Source organism: Tamandua tetradactyla, chromosome 3, assembly GCF_023851605.1.
Source record: "Tamandua tetradactyla isolate mTamTet1 chromosome 3, mTamTet1.pri, whole genome shotgun sequence".
Lineage (NCBI taxonomy): Eukaryota > Metazoa > Chordata > Mammalia > Pilosa > Myrmecophagidae > Tamandua > Tamandua tetradactyla.
The window spans coordinates 174,504,788-174,521,505 of NC_135329.1; the positions used below are offsets into that span (position 1 = coordinate 174,504,788).

General features: G+C 40.9%; 1 protein-coding gene across 4 annotated transcripts in view; it reads left to right on the forward strand.

Moving 5' to 3' along the window:
* Positions 1-7,582: 7,582 nt before the first annotated feature.
* SPATS2L (spermatogenesis associated serine rich 2 like) overlaps positions 7,583-16,718 on the forward strand; it is a 212,783-nt gene continuing 203,647 nt past the window's right edge. The window contains exon 1 of one of the 4 annotated variants that reach the window (XM_077154607.1): positions 7,583-7,771. The gene's annotated coding sequence lies outside the window, so the exon portion shown is untranslated. Of the gene's footprint in view, positions 7,772-14,692; positions 14,896-15,010; positions 15,089-15,311; positions 15,408-16,718 lie in introns of those variants that run through there. The other 3 variants (XM_077154606.1, XM_077154603.1, XM_077154604.1) reach the window with 3 other exon arrangements.

Consider the following 16,718-nt stretch of genomic DNA (forward strand, 5'->3'; position numbering starts at 1 on the left):
AAATAAAATAGTTTGCATGAAAAAGGTGGTCTGGAAATAGATTATAGACTGAGAAATAAAAAGAACTGAAGACAGAACACTGGGGAGCACCAATATTTAAGAGGCAGGAAAAGGAAGATGAGCCAGTGTGAGACTGAAAAGAGGTGAGCTGAAAGCTTGGATAAGAACTCAGAGAGAGTAATAACACAGAGGAGTAGATCGTTCTAAAAAAGAAGACAATGTCAAATGACTCAGGAAGGCCATGGAAGGTAAAGAATGAACACTGTCAACTGAATTTGGCAATTAGGAGTTCTCTAATGTCTTTGGTGAGAGCACTTTATGTGTCATGGTAGAGAGGAATCCAGACATCAATACACTAATATTCTTGCTTTGCTAGAAACCAGGCAAAAACCATTGTAAAGTTGGACATTTGAATCATCCTTTCTCAGAAAAGATGCTACAGCACACTGGAGCATTGAAAAGATGACATTACTGTGTCTAGACTTCCTTTTATGTCTCTGCTCCTTTTTACTTTCTTTTTCCCAGGTGAACACAATCATATTCTCCCAATTTTAATCATAATTCATAGCAGTCACTTTATTATTATTTTTCTTCTTTACTGTTTCCTTACATCTTTCTCCTCCAAACTGTTAGAAAAAGTGGTCAACATTCACTCCACTTCCTCACACTACCTTCTCTTCCCACCATCCTTCAGGCATCCAGAAATCCAGTCTTATATGATGATTAAGTTTGCAGTGCCAGACCACTGGTACCGGTCAAACTAGAGAGTTTGATCACGGGCTGTCAGAAACCAGATGCTGATTGATTTTCCATATGAAAGCCGCAAGGAAATGTCTTTGAAACCTTAGCTTCTCTAAGTCCCCTGCTATGGGTGCAATTGATGCATAATGACCTCTCTGATCCTTTGTCCTAAGAGAGCCAGTTTCTGCTCACAGCTGCAGGCACTTACTTGACTGCTATCTATGGGCTATCTGGTAACCTGCCTGTGGCTTATTTGCAAAAGGGAATGTTTAGTGAGAGGTTTTAGGATTTGGATTTAAGTTCCTCGGTCTCCCAGAGAACTAGGCTTCAAGTCAATGCTGTTGTTCGTCTAGCTTTCATCTCATGTTCTAGTCCTTGAAATGATACTTCTTCCTTCTTCTCCAGTTTGTACTAGACTTCTTGAAACAAAATCCTTGTCTCTGCTTCCTCTACTTGTTAGCTGGCTATATCAAGCAGGAGTTTCAATTGGCTGCTTGGAACCAAAATAGGGAATAATAATGGCTTAAACAAGATAAAAGTTTACTTTTCATGTCATGTAAAAAACATCCAGAAGTAGATAGTTCAGGACTGCTCAATATAATGACTCCTCAGTCAGCGAGGACTAAGAGCTGTCTTTCTTTTCCAAACACCATCCTTAGCATTCGTTTCTATTTTCAAAATTGCCTCATGGCCCAAATTGTCTGTTGAAGCATCAGTCATCATTGTCATCTTCTGAGGAAAAAGCAAGAGAAAGGGGAGCTGAGGGAAAAAAAAAACACAGTAGTAGTTATTTGCCCTCTTTTTACAGAACTTTCCAGAAAGCTCCACCTAGCAACTTCCACTTATATTTCATCGACTAGAAATATTTTATATGGCCAAAAACTTGTTGCATTAGCTAAATAAAGCCAAGGTTATAAGGAAGAAGGAGAATAGATACTGTGTAGGCAATCAGCACTCTCTGCCACAATTAGTCAGCTTAGAAAGTTCTGCCATTCTTATTATATCCTCTGTCTTTCCCTGTACTGGTGTCCTATCTTATTTCACTGATCCAAATATCTGCTGATGGGCTGCTATAAATATGACTGCTTGCTGACCATTCACTTGGGTCTCCCAGTGCTGTTTGTTTCAAGAGTTTCAATGTTTATGCTATATCAACATGTTTAAAAAGCTTGACTATTCCTTGTTGGCCTTCCATTCCGTTGACATGCTGTTGGCTTAGACTACTTGCCTATGAATTCCTAGTTAACAGTACTTTACAGTATTGCCAAAAGATGCTTGCAGTTCTCTTAGGGAAAAGAAGATGAGCATATTGCACAAGAAGCAAATGTGGGGAAAAAGCACTGAAATTTAATCCATGTATGCAGCGTCTTCTTCCCTTCTCCTCCTTTGTCTAATTAGTCAGCATTTCTGGAATATGCCCCTGCAACTAAGATTTTCATCCTCAGTCTGGTAACTAGATTGCCTTCATAAGTTTCTCTTCTTTGTAGCCTCCCTAGCTCAGATATATTTCTTCCCACAAGTCTTTACTCTTATATTTCAGCTTAGAAATTCTCTTTTCTTGACTTTTTCCTTCACCTGGCCCATCAGATATCCATTTTCATTAATAGCATGATCAGGCTGTACCCACAGACTACTGATAAACAGTTTCCAGTGGTGTGCTCTAGCAGACTCTAACTGGTTTGGGAGAACCTTGGTAAATATTAAAGATTTTTCTAAACTGATTGTTAAACTGTGGTAGTTTGAATTTGACCATGGGAGGAGTATTTACAACATGGAAATTGGCAAATGCTACAAATAAGGGCTTTTTTTTTCTTTTCCTTTCCAGAGATCTGCTTTACCAGCACACCATTGCTTATTTCTCCCTTTAATTGTCACCCTTACACACACACACACACACACACACACACACACACACACACACACAGTGGACAGTTCTAATTCCAGATTCTTATCTTTTCAGTCCACTTTAGTCTACAGCTACAAATAAGCCTTTCATACTCAGCCATGTCCAGCGCTTAGACATCTAGCTCCTACCTTAAAACATTCACTTTTTAAACATTAAATTTATTTATAAATACTGTATAGCCATCAAGCAAAAAATCTACCTTCCCTCCTCTTCCCATCCCCTGGTAACCTCTAAACCACTTTCTGTGCCTGTGAATTTGCTGTTTCTAGCTCTCTCGTATAAGTGAATGTTACAATATTTGTTCTTACATGCCTTGCTTATTTGTCAGTATAGTGATTTCAAAGTTCATCCTGTGTAGCATGTCAGAATTGCATTCCTCTTTTTAATCAAGTAATATTCTACTAGGTGTATGTGCCACGTTTTGTTTATCCATTCATTTGTTGATGGACATTTGGATTGTTTCTACTTTTTGCCTAATTGTGAATATTACCACTGTTAACACTAATTTACAAGTATCTGAGACCCTGTTTCACTTTCTTTGGATAGATACCTACGAATGGAATTGCCAAATAAAATAACTGTTGGAGGAAATGGAGATAATTTTGCTTCTTCCTTTCCAATTTGGATGCCTTTTATTTTCTTTTTCTTGCCCAATAACTCTGGCTAGAGCTTCTAGTACATCATCAAATAGCAGTGGTGAAAGTGGATATTCTTGTTTTGTACTTGATCTTAGAGGGAAAGTTTTCAGTCTTTCACCATTTACACCACTGAGTAAGATGTTAACTGTAGGTTTTTCATAAAGGTCTTTATTGTTTTGAAAAAGTCCCCTTCTATTTCTAGTTTCCTGAGCATTTTTATACCACAAAGAGTGCTGGATTTCATCAAATGCCTTTTCTATGTCTATTGAGATAATTATGTTTTCTGTTTTCCTTCATTCTAATTATGTGGTGTATTACATTAAATGATTTTCATATGTTCAGCCACCCTTGCATCCCTGGAATAAATCCCATTTGCTCATAGTGTATAATATTTTAAAAATGGCTGTTGGATTCAGTTAGCTAATATTTTCTTGATAATTTTTGCATCTATATTAATAAGGGAACTTGGTCTATACGTTTGGTTCCTCATGATGTCTTTATCAGGCTTTGGTATCAGTGTAATTATGGACTAATAGAATGAATTAGGAAGTGTTCCCTCCTTTTGAGTTCTTTGGAAGAGTTTAAGAAGGATTTGTGTTAATTCTTCTTTAAATGTTTGGTAGAATTCACCAGTGAAACCATTTGGTCCTGGACTTTTCTTTAGTAGAAGGTTTTGGATTATTGACTCAATCTCTGTACTTGTTATAGGTCTGTTGTTTTTAGATTTCCTCTTGAGTTAGTTTAACATTCACTTTGAGTTAGTTAGAAAACATTTACTTTTAACATTTGATAATGAAATATATACCTCAAAAATACATTCCACCCTAAACATGCTTTACAAACTGCTGTCTCACACTATTTGAGAACTACTAATGTCATACATCTACTTGCCTTCAGAACATATATAATCACATGGAAGAATCATCTGTTAGGAAAAACCTACATATCTGTAAAAACATTTCAGAATAAGAAGTTCATGTATCAACTTCAGAGATGACTCTGGTATCTAAGTTAATACTGGGGGGAAGAGGAGCCAATATTTATTACAGGTGTTTCAGCAAGCCCACTGCAAACTGTGAAGCAATAAAGCTGCGTGGGCCAAACAAAATATCAAGTTGCTTTGCCTTGGCAGAAATGATATAAATTTAGATTATGCTGCTACCTCATATTGATCAGGAGCTCGGTTACATATGCCATTGATTAATAACTATGAAAAATGAATTAATGACTACTTAGCATTGCAGTATTTTAGTAAATAAAGTGATTCAAAACATGGACGAAAAAATAATTAAAAGGATGATGAAACACTTGGAACCACTAAACTATGAATTTTTAAAGAGCATGCTAATTTTTTATTATATAAGAGCTAATATTTATTTATTCATAAACCTGTAGAGATTGTTAATATAGTGACTAGAAGCTTAGGCTCTTGAGATAAATTGCCTGGATCTGTATTAGAGCTTTGCCACTTCTGAGTTCTTTGATTTGGGGCAAGTAACTTAATCTCTCTATGCCTCAGTTTTCTCATCTGTAGAGTGGAAATAAAAGCACATACCTCACATAGGCATTATGAAACCCAAATGAAATCATACATACAATGTTCAGAAGAATCCCTGGTATGTAGTAAGTAATATACAATATTTAGAAGAATCCCTGGTATGTAGTAATTAATATATATTTGCTACCATTTTCACTGTTGATATTATTTTTGTGGTGCTTACAATGCGCCAGGCACTGTGCTACAGGCTTTATATTCAAACTCCTGTAATTCTATAAGGTATGTACCAGTATTAAGCCCATTTTACAAATAAGGAAACTGATTCTTGGCGAAATGATGAAAAGTTCCAAGATTTCCTGGTTAGTATGTGAAAGAGTTTGGCTCAAACCCAGGTCCATCTGATTCTCGAGTTCATGCTTTTAACTACTGCAATATATTTTAATAGATTTCATTTAGATAACAAAAAGATTAAACCACAGCTTGTGTTGGAATTCAAGTATCCTGATATTTAGTATATGTGTGGGTTTGAAGCTATTATGTACCCCAGAAGAACCATGTCCTATAATCCTCATTCAATATTGCTGGGTGGGGTCTTATATTATTATTTCCATGGAGATGTGACCCACCCAATTGTGGGCAGTAACCTTTGATTATATGGTTTCCATGGAGATATGTCTCCACCCATTCAAGGTGGGGTTGCTTACTAGAGTCTTTTAAGAGGGAACCATTTTGGAAAAAAGCTTTAGAACCACAGAGCCAACAGAACTAACAAAGACCACACAGCCAGAGACCTTTGGAGATGAATTAGGAAAACGGCCCCCGGGGATGCCATTAAAGAAGCCTGGAGAAAAAGCTAGCAGATGTTGCCATGTGCCTTTTTAGCTGAGAGAGAAACCCCAAACATCATCAGCCTTCTTGAAGCAGGGTATCTCTCTGTGGATGCCTTAATTTGGACATTTTTATAGCCTTGCTTTAATTTGGAGATTTTCATGGTCTTAGAGCTGCAAATTTGCAACTTAAATTCCTCTTTTTAGAAGCCATTCTGTTTCTGGTATATTGCATTCTGACAACTTTAATAAACTAAAACAGATTTTGGTACCAGAGAAATGGGTGCTGCTGTGGTTTGCAAATACCAAACATGTTGGAATGTTTTTCCAAATGGATAAGGGGAAGATTCTGGAAGAGTTATGAGGAGCTTGACAGAGAAGGCCTAGAATGCTTTGAAGAGACTGTTGATAGAAATGTGGACTCTAAAGATACCTCTGATAAGGCCTTAGATAGAAATGATGCATGTGTTATTGCAAACTAGATGGAAGGTTATCCTTGTTTTAAAGTGGCAAAGAATCTGGCAAAATTGACTGGCTTTGTAAGGAAGGCAGATTTTAAAAGCCATGAACTTGATATTTAGTAGAAAGAATTTCCAAATCAAATGTGGAAAGTGCAGCCTGGTTTCTCCTTGCAGCTTATAGTGAAATGCAACAGGAAAGACATAAAAGGAGAACTGAACTCTTGGGTTAAAGAAAACAGAAACTGGTGGTCTGAAAAACACTGGGCTTCCAGAAAAGATGACCCTAGAGAATAATGCCCCACAGGAGGATTGAACCGAACATGGAAGCAGTCAGCCATTACAGGACAAATGAAGATTTGAGATGGAGTTATCCAGGAAGGTTTGTGGGAAGTCCTTTTGTCTGATGGGCGTGATCCCAGTGTACTGCATCCAAAACCAAGAGTGTTGTGGGACCTGTATAAACAGAACCACTGCTAGTCTGGACCAAGAGGGACAGAAAAGGGACAAATTGGAGGAAAGATAACTTCAAACGCCGAACCATGGAAGCTATGGTCTGAAGCCAGAAAACTTTGGGCCAGGAGAGCAGACCCACCCAACCACTTGGAGAGGGTGAGTTTGCTCAGAAGGCAGAGGGTGAACCGTCCATCTTGTTCTGCAAGAGTTGTGCCCCAGACCTTGGAGAGGGTGGAGCACATTTCTTGGGAATTGAGAAGAGCCTGGCTGCCACCACATTGATCTGGAGGGGTTGAGCAAGTGCCCAGAGATGGCAGAGAGCCTAGGTGTTGCCCTGATGTTTGGAAAAGGTGGAGCTGAGGGAAAATGGTCTCCCCAATATCCCCCAAGGTTGCATTTGGAGAGAAGTGGGCCACTGTGTAGGCCCTTGGAAAAGGTGGGCCTGCTGCTTTCTAAGGCCCCAAGATAAATGACTCTCAGACTTTGAAATCTAATGGAGTTTGCCCTGCAGGTTTTTGAAACTGCTTAGGTCCAGTGACCCCTGTGTTCCTCCCAATTTCTCTCTATGGAAATGGAAACATCTATCTTATGACTGTTCCTCCTTTGTACATTGGCAGCATATAACATGTTCTGAGTTTTTACAGGTCCACAGCCAGAGAAGAATTTTGCCTTAGGACAGACCATGCCTGTAGATGATTTTGTTAAGATTTTGTACTGTTTCTGACTTTGTATTGTATTTGTATTTTTACTGAAATGGTTTAAGACTTTGTGATATTTTAATAAAATGAATGTATTTTTCATTTGGGAGGAACATGTCTTTTGGGGGTCCAAAGGGTAGAATGTGCTGGTTTGAAGCTATTATGTACTTCAGAAAAGCCATATCTTGTAATCCTCATTCAATATTCCTGGGTGGAATCTTTTTTATTGTTTCCATGGAGATGTGACCTACCCAATTGTGGGTGGTGACATCTGATTATATGGTTTCCATGGAAATGTGTCCCCACCCTTCAAGGTGGCGTTGCTTACTAGAGTCTTTTAAGAGGGAACCATTTTGGAAAAAGCTTTAGAACCAACAGAGCCAACAGAGCTAACAGAGCCACTCAGCCAGAGACCTGTGGAGATGCGTAAGGAAAATGCCCCCCAGGGAAGCCATTAAAGAAGCCTGGAGAGAAAGTTAGCAAAGGTTGCCATGTGCTTTTCCAGATGAGAGAGAAACCCCCGAACATCATCAGCCTTCTTGAAGCAAGGTATCTTTCTGTGAATGCCTTAATTTGGACATTTTTATAATTTTGCCTTAATTTGAAAATTTTCATGGCCTTAGAACTGCAAGATTGCAACTTAAAAAATTCCCCTTTTTAAAAGCCATTCCATTTCTGGTATATCATATTCTGGTAGCTTTACCAAACTAAAGCAGTACTCTGTTAGGAAACCCTTTCTTCACAGCCATCTGAACTCTTGCATGCTGTAGCATAAATGGATCTTGTACTGTCTTCAGCAGGGATAGAAAAGAACTCATCGATATCTCTGTGTTTTCACTTGAAGACTGTTATTAAGTTGCCCTTCTGACTTGTCTTCTCCAGATTTTAATAACACACAACACCAAGAGGCCTTCCCCATGAATACTATTTATCAACCACAGAATATCTCCACAAAATATTTCTTCTTTCTCTAACTGTAATTTTTTTATTAGTAATTAAATCTAAAATTTATTAATGTAAGTAGGGTGCAGTATCCGTTAGCTGAACTTGCTTAGTTTACAAAGACACTAAATGTAAGGATCCTTTTCCCTGTTTTGGACTTTCTTATTCCACCTTCCCACCTAGAAGCTGTTGCCCATGATGAATACGCACTTAATATATACATATTTTATTATTTTAAAAAGTTGAGTATTATTTTGTTTCACCAGCACAGGCCTTGGTTCACTTATATTTAGTTGTACAATCGGATTGACAAATGGAAGTGTCAACTGGTGTTCCTTAAAGGCTGATTACTGAATCATTTGTTAACATTCATTCATTCACCTGTTTGTGTTAGGCAATGTGCTAAACCTAGGAGCAAAAGACATGGTCCCTACTCACAGGGAGTATATTATTCTAGTTACGGAAGTAAATATGTAATTACCTAATTATTATGAGAACAATCCACAGGAATCAGGGGAAGTGGGAAAAAAACACTCAGAAAACAATCAAACAGAAAAATGCTCATGTCTGCCTTTAGCTCATTCTCATGCTGTGACCCAGAGAAGTCTAGAGATTTCTTTCTTTAAACAGTGAGTTTGGATGTACGAGACCCTTTTATCCACACTGGGATCCAAAACTAACATTGTTTATAAGGTAAATAATAAACAACAACGTAAGGAATTTTAGACTTTAAGCTATACTCAGTAGATAACATAAAATTTTGAGTTAAGTAACAGTTCAACATGGCACTACTTAAAACAATCAATTAATAAACATATAAAAACACACTCTATCTCACCAGTTATCAGTTTTGTGATAAAGCTGTATGAGCCCTGAATGAAGACCAGCGTATTCACCTATAACACACATCTGGGGCAATTTGTCTTTCTATTGACAAAACTTAGGTTGAATGAACCTAGACTTATCTTCTTAAAACATAATGACATGTAACCTTTAAAACCCCAAAAACCTCTATTAGGCATATACGCATTTCAGACAACAGCTTCTGAGAAAAAAGGTAAAATTAAAATAAGTGTAAGGGTGGTGCAATGGTGGCTCAGGGGTAGAATTCTTGCCTGCCATGCTAGAGACCCAGGTTCGATTCCTGGTGCCTGCCCACGAAAAAGAAAAGTCTAAGGCAGTGACAAGATAATGTAACATTTAGCTCCTACATACACTAAGCAAGTTCAGCCAGAGGACATTGCTTGGTCTTTGGTTTCCAATATGCTTTGCCCCCAGGCCAGCAATGTTAGTCTTTCTCTACCCACCCCAAATCTTTGTCTTTCATGGAAAACTTCTACTCAGAACCTTCATTCCAGGTCAAAACAACTCGATCTGCTGCCACTTGAACACCAAGGAGGTGACTCATACCTCTGCATTTGCCTCGGCAAGGCTCCAACAAGTCTGTTCCTCTGCCATCCATCCTCAGCCCCTCAGCCAGGCCACTGTGCACATAGGCTTGCATTTCAGTCTCTCTTTCCTTCTGTCATTTTACTTTCAAAAACTATAATAATAGAAGTCATATGTAAAAGGAAGAAGGAAGTATACGGCGTTCAAAGAGGAAATTTCCACTTTCACCATCACCCCAAGGGTTACTTACAAGTGTCTACACTGCGTCTCCTTCAAAATGCACAGGTTACCCCTGCCCACTTCATAGAGTTCATCCTGTGTATATTGCTGTCACTTTCTTTTTTGTTGTTGTTGTTGCATGGGCAGGCACTGGAAATTGAACCCAGGTCTCCGGCATGGCAGGTGAGAACTCTACCAGTGAGCCACGGTGGCCCGCCCTCTCACTTGCTTTTACTACTCAAAAATATATTATGGACATACTTCCATGTTTTGTTTGTTTGTTTGTATGCTGTATGATAGGGTCACATTTCATTATTTTTCCATGTGAATATTCCGTAACTGCAGCACATTTTTTGAATTTGTGTCTGTTTGTTTATTTTGCTTGTTTGTTTGTTTTTTGGGAAGTGCATGGACCGGGAATCGAATCTGGGTCTCCCACATGGTAGGTGAGAATTCTACCACTGAACTACCTTTGCACCCCGTTTGATTTTTAAACTTTTTTTTAGTCCATGGTGCTTTTCAAACAGCGGCAGGTATGCCCAATTTATTTAGCAATTCTTCTATTCAAAAATGTTGAAGTGTCATTCAATTATTTTTCTCTTACAAATATAATACTATAAGTCATGTATGTAAATGTATTTTGAACACGTAGTTCAGGATAGAATACTTGTAGCAGTGGACATTTTTGGTCAAAGGATATATGCATTTTTAATAATTTAGGAACTGTAAATTACTCTCCAAAAATGTTTATCAATTCATACTTCAGTCAACTGTGTATGAAATTTCCTATGTCTTATACATACTATGAACACTTAATATTAAAATATTTTTGCCAACCTGATCAGTAAAAATGCTTTTTATTTGTACTCTCTGATCACTGGTGAGGTTGAATATGTTTTCACATGCTTATATGTACATATTCCTTCTTTTGAGAATTGCCTCTTCACATTTTGCCCATATTTACATTTTTTTGTTTTTCTTTTTTGTATTGATTTTTAGAAGCTATTAGTTATTAGTATACTAACCTGTTCCTTTTGTACTATATGTCGCACATATATTCTCCTTATGTAATTTTTCCTGCAACACTGTTTTTGGTATCATTCACTGCAAAGACATTATTAATTTTTGTAGTGAAATCTGTTTCATCTTTCCTTTTAAAGCTTCTGGGGGTTTTGCTGTGCTATTTCTAACTAGCATTACAAAAATAAACAGTATTATAAAATAAAATCTACTATATTTTCTTTTAGCCATATATATATCTTTAGATTGAGATCATTAGTCTATTTTTCTGGAATATAGGGTACGACAGTAGTTACTCTTAACTCAATAGAAGGTTTTTCCACTCAGATAACAATTCATTGTGAATGTTAGGTAAGTTGACGACATAGGGTGATTCAGAAATCCAGGCTCCTGCAAGCCGGTGGCTTTACCATACTTTAGACCCAAGGTCAGCAAACTATGGCCCACAGGTCAAATGTAGCCTATCGCCTATTGTTGTAACTAAAGTTTTATTGGTCTACAAGCATAACCATCATTTACATTATTTCTGTGACTGCTTTCCTGTAAAATGTTAGAGTGGAGTAGTTGCAGTAGAGACTGTATGATCCACAGCGCCTAAAATATTTACTCTCCGGGCCTTTATAGGAAAAGTTTGCTGAGTTCTAATTTAGGTTCTTGGAATCCATAATTTCCACATGGCAGGTGAGGAAGAGAGACCAAGATTTCCATGGGCAGGGCCTGGAAGTGGACACAGCACTTTCTCCTCCATTCCATTGGTCAGAGCTCAGTCGTATGGCCTTCATGGCTGGATTCAGCTCACAGGGCTAGTGGGGAAATTTGCATTAGTGGCCCACTCTGGAGGAAAGAGAAGCAGATTTGTGGAAAGATTAGCCATTCACAGCCATAGCATGCCCTTCCAATATTTGTTTCTTTCTTCCTTCTTATTTATCAGAATAGGCTAGATTATGCTGCAGAAACAAATGGCACCGGTATCTCAGTGGCTTAGAAAAAGAAAGGTTTATTTCTCATTTATACTAATGTCCACCAAGGGTCAGGAGTGGTGGCATTGCCTCTTGTTGTTACTTACTCCAAATGAATAGAAAGGCTACTACCATGCACCCTGCTGATTGCAGTACTAGAGGGAAAAGGGAATGTGGTGAAATATGCACCAGCGTGTAACTTTTACCCATAAGCCACACTCATCATTTCTATTCACATTCATTGGCTGAAGCAAGTTGCATCACTATATCATCCTTCATTGGGGTAGAAAGGTAAAATCTTACCATATGCTTGGAGAGAAACAGAGTTGGAATATTTATGAACAGCCCTAATGAATATCATACTCACATGCAGAATACATCCATCCTTTCTTCAAGGAAGATAACTCAGATTCCACAGTCACTGTACCCAAAGTCCAAGGTCTGTAGATGAAACAGCCTTCTTCAACAGGTCTGAATACAGCCTAGTGGTTTGGGGCTAACAACTAAAATTACTCTCTGGCTCCACCACTTATTCAGGTGACAAAATTCGAATTGACACAACAACTGATTATGGCCAAACACCACTTCCATAAAGGTGAATCCTGTTCTGTATGACCGTGCCTAGAGAATCTGGAGCCCAGCACAATCCAGGGGATGTAACGTAGGGAAAAGAGCATTTTCCTGAAATCAATTTTCAAGGAAAGAGTCAGGCATATTGAAGGACATGGCACTGCCCGCCCCCCATGCTTCCAATTAAACACATCAGATAAAGACCCCCAGGTGACAATATGCAGGAGAGCAGCAGGCACAGATTTAAAATACCTATTTAAAATACAAGAAAATGTAAACAACGTATTTTGCTCATCCCTCAGAAAATGTTTACTCTTATGACTTTTGTTTGCTTGCTTAAGAAAAGACTTTACTTTTCTATTTAGTTTAGACAAGAGTAAAATAAGACTCAGGAGTTATAATCACGGAGAATCATTTTGAACAATAGTGCCACACTAGCATTAGACAGATAACCTGATGATTAAAACTTCAAATAATGCAATTTTCCAAACATATTTTCAATATCAGATGAAAATACCTATGCATTTTTTCATATTCTGTTTCTATGGAGTTTTACATATCCATGTAATATTATGGAAATGCAATTCACATGTTTTAAAATAACTTATGCTTTTAATAAAGATTGCTTTGTTAGCTATTTGATAGACATGAAAGAAATTTTCACATAGTCTTCAATAAGTACTTTAAAACCTTTTTCTCTAGAAACAGAAGTCTTCATTTTGTCTAGAGTAGATTAATTTGAACAGCAAAGGGTTCCAAATTTCATTTTAAACTCATTGTTTACAAAACTTTTAAAAGTCTGATTTCTTTCAGTTGCTCTCTTAGCTAACCATGAAAGATACAATTATTTCCTTCTGAGTTACGTTTTAATTCTTTTTGCTGAATTAGACCCTCCATTCTCAGTGGAGAATCAGACTTGGTCTAGCTTATGGTAGAGTGGCTACTACTATACTCCTAGTCTCCAGTTGCTTTTTCACTTTTGCTCTCGATACACATACCACCTATTCTATGGCTACTACCTACTTACTGGAAAACAGCTCTCAAATACAGAAGGCCATGCATGGGCTCATAAAAACCCTTTCTTCCCTCTGGATGTAATCAGTTCTTGAAAGCATTTTTTCACTCAGACTTCATTAAATAAGTTAGATTTGGAGTCCTGGAAAGATTATGAAGTGGTAGAAGAAAGGAATGAGGATGAAGTTCAATGACATTTTCAAAGCTTTTCCTAGGAAAGCAATAATTTATTCTTCATTTTGGAATTCTAATTATAGGAGAACCCACCCCCCTAAAACCTTAAATGGATTTATTTTGCCAGAGGTCCTAAAAAGTGCATTAAATTTCAAGTCAGATTGTTACAAGTTACCTTTTCTACCTATATTTAGTAAGCAATTGGATGCGCGTCCTTCCTATCTATAGTGTGGTTTCTAGATGCAAGCTTTCTTTTCGTTAGAATGGGTGGAGCCAGACTGCCTAGGTTTAAATCCTGCCTCCACCAGTTACTAAATAACTAGGCAAGACATTTAAACGCCTTGTGCCTCAAGAGTTTACCTATCTGTAATAAAGGACAAAAACAGTATCTACCTGATAGAGTTGTTTGTAGATTTAAATGAGTTAATATTTATAAAGCAGTTGTTAAATACATTATATGATCCATACACCAATCTAGTTCAGTTGGAAGGTGGTACAACCAACCATCATCAGCCACATAAGAAAATGAGTTTCTTTACTTATGCTTGTAGTTCCACAATTTTTATGATGTCTGGGCTCTGTCAACAGAGGCATATTATATTCGCAGATTTGAACTTTACTGGAAAAGCATTTGTATTTTATTTCAAATTATGAATTCCGGAACATAGGATGATAGAGCATTCTGCTGTACACTGGGGGTCTGGAGCATGGCGAGGCATAACCAACTCTGGTCTGATGTTTTTAAGTGACTTTAATATCCAAGGAGTTGCTGACAAAATCACTGGTACTGAGAAAAAGTGAGGCTAAGAAGCCATCCTCTAAAAAATAAACTGAAACGGAGAGCTGCCTGCATTTCACTCTACTGCCCCTGGAAGAGGAGTGTTATCTAAAGAGTTTCCATCATGAATAATGATTAAGAAACTGCCTTTGCACTCTCAGAATACTGTACACCCAGGCAGAAAACGAGGAGCTGATGCCCACGGTGTCTATTTGTAACTTGGTTATCAGACGTTTCCAGCAACCCATCCTCTGAGCCTGGTGTGAAGAACAGGCAGCAAAGGGGAGGGGCCAGAACAGTCCGGGTTTGCCTGGTTTCTAAGGTCAGACTGGAGCTCTGGTACTTTTTCGGTACCTAGATTTTTCAGGTCATTTCAGAATCTGCTAACATTGTTTACATTTCGAGCTTGGCTCATCACCAGAAAGCATTATTACCTTCTAAAAGGAGAAGGATCTTGCATTGATAGTGCTGGAAAAGAGCAAAGTTCATTTTCCTGGGTAGAGGAGGATGAGTCTCCTGCAACACGTGCAGACTGTGACAAAATCTTTGCGTAAAAGAGGGAATTTAAGTGAGGTGAAGGTTTGGAGAAAGGCAAGGTTTGTGTGGGGGTAAGCAAAGTGCGAAAGCTGTACGGGGATTCTTCTAGAAAGTGGGGTGGGGGGAAGGAGCTAGGGAGGGCGTGTGGAGAGGGATGTGTGTCAGAACGTGCGTGTGAGCGGATACAAAACCCGAGAGAGGCGTGAGCATCGCTGTGTGTACGAGCGGGAACGAGGGGCGCCGACTCGGGGTGTGTGCGCCTGGGTGAGTGACAGTGAGGGGCGGGCTGGCGGGCGGGAGCGGGCAGCCTGCGAGGGGCGGGAGTGACCGTGCGTGGAGCGGGCGGACCAGGAGTTGTGTCAGTGAAGGAATCCAGTCCCCGGCCCGAGCTGGCTGCGCCCTCCGCCGCGAGCGCCGGTAGCGCGGGGCGAGCTCCGGACGGCTCGCGGCCCAGGCAGCGGCTCCCGCACCGCCCGCCCTTCGCGCCGCAGGGGCCGCCACTACCGCGGCGCCTCCGCAGGCGGCCGCGCGCCGGTTCCCCGGCCCCCTGTACGGGACGGAGCGGCCGGCGCTCCGCGCAGAGGTAAGCCGCGAGTCCTCAGTCCCGCGCGTCCCCGTCCCCCGGCGCCCCCTCCCCACTTGCCAGCTCGTGGAGCCCGGGGCAGGATACGCGGCGCTGGGGGCTGCGACGGGGCCTGTGCGACCCGGACGGAGGCTCGGCCCCGGCCGGCATAACGCAGTCCGGGCCTCCCAGTGTTTGCCGCCTCCGGGGGCGCTGGGTGTGGCCCCCGCTCGGCCGCAGACGCAGGCTGGCGGCTCGGACCGGACGCCGAGGTCGCCGTCCTTCCTTTCTCTGACCCGTGCGAGCGAGCGGGAGGAGGCGCCGGGTTCGGCGCACATTTGTGCGCCTGGGACGAGCGTGTGACCGCTGCGCTCCGACGTGGACCCGCCCGCCCCGGATCTCCAGCGCCCGCGGCCGCTGTGCCTCGCCACCCCTGCTCCCGCGCGGGCTCCTCTTTCACCAGCCTGAAGGGAGCGGGAGTCCTTTTGCCCCACACCTCTTCCGGCCGCCCTCTCGCTCCAAGTCGCGGAGCTGCCCGCGTCACCCTGGAGGATCCCGCCCTTGGATCCTGCCCGGGAAATGCGCGCCCCTCGGCGCCGGTTGGGAGCGGGATCCTGGCAGCGCCGCGCTCTCAGCCGAGCAGCCCCCTGTGCCCGGGTCGTCATCCGTTCACTTATACGCTGCGATTGCAGGCTGGGGTGAAAGGTGTAGACGCGGGCCGTGGCACCAAGCGATTGAGCCACCGCGTCTGGGCGGGTCGACCCGGGAGTCCGCGGCTCGGGACCCGGCCCGGGACTTGAAGCTGAAGACGGACGGTTGTTTCGGATGTGCGGAGGGTTGTGTTCTTAAAGCCCTCTCGACGCACTGGACTTTTCCGTGTCTCGGAAGAAGGGCTCTGTTCACTGTCACTCTCCCGCAAACGTGGGAGGCGAAGGGCTGAGACTTTACCTGCCCAGGGATGCGAACGAAGCCTCCCATCCGCGAGTGGAGGTTACCGTTTCTTGGGGGTTGCTGTGTATTTGTGAAGTTCGTGAGCTTTCAGTTCTCGGGAAACCTGATTTTAGCGATGTCAGGGTTTTGGAGACCTTCTTACGCTTTCATTAAAAATTCCTTCTGTACAGCATTTTCCTTTGAGTGTCCTACAGGGTCTGCAGCTTTGGAACTAGTGAAAAATCTTGAAATTCAGAGTCTCTTTCTTTACATAAAATGCCCCCCGTAATATTTTTCACTTGCTTATTAAAATTTTAAAATTATGTTTAAAAGTTTTACCACTCCCCTCACAAGTTCACAGACTTTAAAGAAATCGAGGATGAAATTTTAGAATCTAAGTGG